General features: G+C 38.6%; 1 non-coding gene across 1 annotated transcript; it reads left to right on the forward strand.

Annotated features, from left to right (window-relative positions):
• Positions 1–2,499: 2,499 nt before the first annotated feature.
• LOC140870150 (small nucleolar RNA R71) lies at positions 2,500–2,605 on the forward strand. The gene has a single exon (XR_012147127.1). It is a non-coding gene; the product is annotated as a small nucleolar RNA R71 (small nucleolar RNA).
• Positions 2,606–3,768: the final 1,163 nt, after the last annotated feature.

Here is a 3,768-nt window from a genome sequence, read left to right on the forward strand (position 1 = left end):
GTACCAAATACGGAAAAGTCATCCATAAAAACTTCCATCACGTCCTCCACCATATCTGCAAAAATCGCCATCATACACCGCTGAAAAGTTGCAGGTGCATTACACAATCCAAAAGGCATCCTCCTGAAAGCAAACGTGCCATAGGGACACGTAAAAGTGATCTTCTCCTGATCCTCTGGTGCTATAGCAATTTGATTATAACCTGAATACCCATCTAAGAAGCAGTAATAGCAATAACCAGAAAGTCTATCAAGCATTTGATCAATGAAAGGAAGTGGAAAATGATCCTTACGAGTAGCTTTGTTCAACTTCCTATAGTCTATACAAAATCGTCAGCCAGTTACTGTACGTGTGGAGATTAACTCATTATTTTCGTTTTTAACTACAGTAATCCCACCCTTCTTAGGCACCACTTGAACCGGAGATACCCAACTACTATCAGAAATAGCATAAATCACTCCCGCATTCAGCAACTTTAAAACTTCTTTCTTAACTACCTCTTTCATGGCGGGATTCAACCGCCTCTGATGATCAACATAAGGAGTATAAGACTCTTCCATCAAAATTTTATGCATGAAAATTATTGGACTAATACCCTTAATGTCAGAAATTGACCACCCTAAAGCAGTTTTAAATTTTCTCAGAACTCGCAACAATTTATCTTTTTCTACATCAGACAAATGAGCAGATATAATAACAGGACAAGTAGAATTTTCACCAAGGAATTCATAACATAGGTGCGCAGGCAATGCTTTCAGATCATGAGTTTCAGGAGATACCTCAGGTGCACTATTTTCCAATGCTTCAGATTCCTTAGAACTCACCATTTTTTCTTTCGGAGCGCTGTCTAGGAATATTTTTTGTTCATGTAACTCCCAATCTTCTTCCTTATCAACCACCTCGTCCGCCACCAAACACCTTTCTAGTGGGTCATTACTTCCTGCACATGAAAAGGAATTATGAGTATTAACAATTTCAATGCTCTTACATGTACTCACCTCGCTTGGCTCCCTCATGGTATGATAAATGTTGAAAATCACAGCTTCACCACCAACGCGAAGTGTGAGCTCTCCTTTATGGACATCGATCAGTGCGCGTGCAGTAGCTAGGAAGGGTCGTCCAAAGATCAAAAGAGTTTCTTCATCTTCATCCATGTCTAAAATTACGAAATCTGCGGGAAAGATGAACTTGTCGACCTTCACCAAAACATCCTCCACAATACCTCGAGGATATGTGAGACTCCGATCAGACAACTGTAAAGTGATGGTGGTTGCCCTGACTTCTCCAAGCTCTAAGGTCCTGTAGACAGAAAAGGGCATCAAATTAATACTTGCTCCTAAATCACATAACACTCGATTAACTTTAGAACCACCAATAAAACAAGGGATAGTAAAACTCCCTGAATCCTTAAGCTTTTGTGGCAATTTTTTCTGCAGGATTGCACTACATTCTTCTGTCAAATTCACCACTTCATTGTCTTGCAATCTTCTCTTCTTGGACATTACATCTTTGATGAACTTTGCATAGTTAGGCATTTGTTCCAAGGCATCTGCAAATGGAATATTGATGTGTATCTTCTTAAAGATATCTAGAAACTTGGAAAATTGCTCATCAAGTGCCTTCTTCTTAAACCGCTGTGGGTATGGAAGTTGTGGCTTGTACATCGGTTTAGAGTCAGATTCCTTCTTGGGCTCTTCAACCACAATTTCTTCAGCCACTGGTTCTTCTACTTCTTTTTCTCTGCACTTCTCTTCAGCTTCTAACTTCTTCCCACTTCTTAACTCAACTGCTTTGCATTGTTCTTTTGGATTCACTTCAGTATTACTGGGAAACTGCCCTCTGTTTTGATCCTTCAAAGCATATGCAAGCTGTCCAATCTGTGTCTCCATGGATTTCATCATAGCTCCCAAACTGCACATGTGTGTCTCCATGCTGTCCATTCGAGTTTCAGTCCTCGACATTCGCTTGTTAGATTCAGTAACAAATGTAGACACCACATCTTCCAACGACGCTTTACCTTCCCCTTGATTTGTGTTGAATCCCGGAGGGGGTTTCAACACATTCTTGTTGTTGGCATAAGAAAAGTTTTCATGGTTACGTAAACTAGGATGATAAGTATTAGGAGGAGGGTTACCTCGATAATTTCCATAGCCTCTGGGATTGATATATTGAGCTTCCTCGGGTGGATGAGATTCTTCTATGGCAACTGATACACCTGCAGGTTCTGCGATATTCACCTTGTTCAGAGAAGCAACTTGTGTACTCAACGCAGATAACTGTGCAGTAATGGATGTAAGAGGATCCACACTGTACACTCCCTTCTTGACTCCCGTACGTTCAGATGGCCATTGATAACTATTGATAGTCATCTGTTCCAGCATATCATAAGCTTGAACGGGGTCCTTGGCAAATATAGTACCTCTAGCAGCAGAGTCCACCGACATTCTTGTATGCGTATTTAATCCATTGTAGAAAAACTCTATTTCTTCCCAATCTGCAATATTATGATTAGGACAACGCCTTAACAAATCTTTGTACCTTTCCCATGCCTCATATAGCTATTCAGAATCATGCTGTTGGAAGGTACTGATCTCAATCTTCAGCTGGGTTGCTTTGGATGGTGGAAAGAATTTCTCTAAGAATTTCACAGCCATGCCTTCCCAAGTTGTTATGCGTCCTAGCGGCAATGCCTGCAGCCAACTCCGTGCCTTGTCCCTGAGAGAAAAAGGAAACAAACGTAAGCGTATTATATCCTCAGAAACACCATTTATTTTAATAGTATCAGTAATCTCTAGAAAAGTGCGCAAATGTAAATGAGGATCAGCAGTGGCAGTTCCATTGAATTGGTTCTGCTGAACCATGTTAATTAATGCCGGCTTCAACTCAAAGTTGTTGGCATTTATTGTCCCTCGAGCGATTCCAGAATAGTGAGCCTGGATCGTCGGCCTGAAATGATCTCTAATTGGCACCAAGGGCAATTCATTAACATTTTCTTCAGCCATGTTAAGTTGTTCTTCTCTCCTAGCTCTTCTCAAAGCTCGTGCAGTTCGTTCAATCTCTGGATCAAAGAGCAAAGAATTCGCACTTTGAGATCTTCGCATAAACTGAAATTAAGAACAATAACAAATTATTAGTAATTAGATTAAAATAAAGAAAAGCTCTAAATTAAAACTTCGACTAATTGGTAACAAGATTAAAAAATAATCAAAATTATTCCCCGGCAACGGCGCCAAAAACTTGTTGTGAAAAATTACTCGCAAGCGTACGAGTGTCAAGTTTTAGTAAAGTGAAAAATAGAGTGTCGATCCCACAGGGAATAATTTGAAAATATTCAATACTTGCAATTAAAATAGTCTTAATTTTATTTAGAAAATTAAACTTTAGAAGGGTAATGACAAAGTAAATAAATATAGAAAATTGAAAAGCGCGCACAAACACAATCCTGTAAAGATTATCAATCAAAGGAAAATAGTCTAGAGGTTTGATTTCACCTGGTCTCAACAATATTCAATCTCAATCAATCTATTTTCATGAATTCATTTAAATTAATAACCAATAACACATAGATTATACTATTTCCCTCACCCGAGTATCAAATAGAATGTATCAATTACAGATCGATTTCAATATCCCTATACAAAATCTACTTGTAATGATATGTGTGAAACAATGTTCTTTTTAAGTTCTATTAAAGTTATAAGCTCTCCCGAGTCATATAAACAATTAAAAGTGTGAATTCTATTGATCCTATTCTAAATCCCCTCTCCC

This window comes from Henckelia pumila, chromosome 4 (assembly GCF_033568475.1).
Source record: "Henckelia pumila isolate YLH828 chromosome 4, ASM3356847v2, whole genome shotgun sequence".
NCBI lineage: Eukaryota > Viridiplantae > Streptophyta > Magnoliopsida > Lamiales > Gesneriaceae > Henckelia > Henckelia pumila.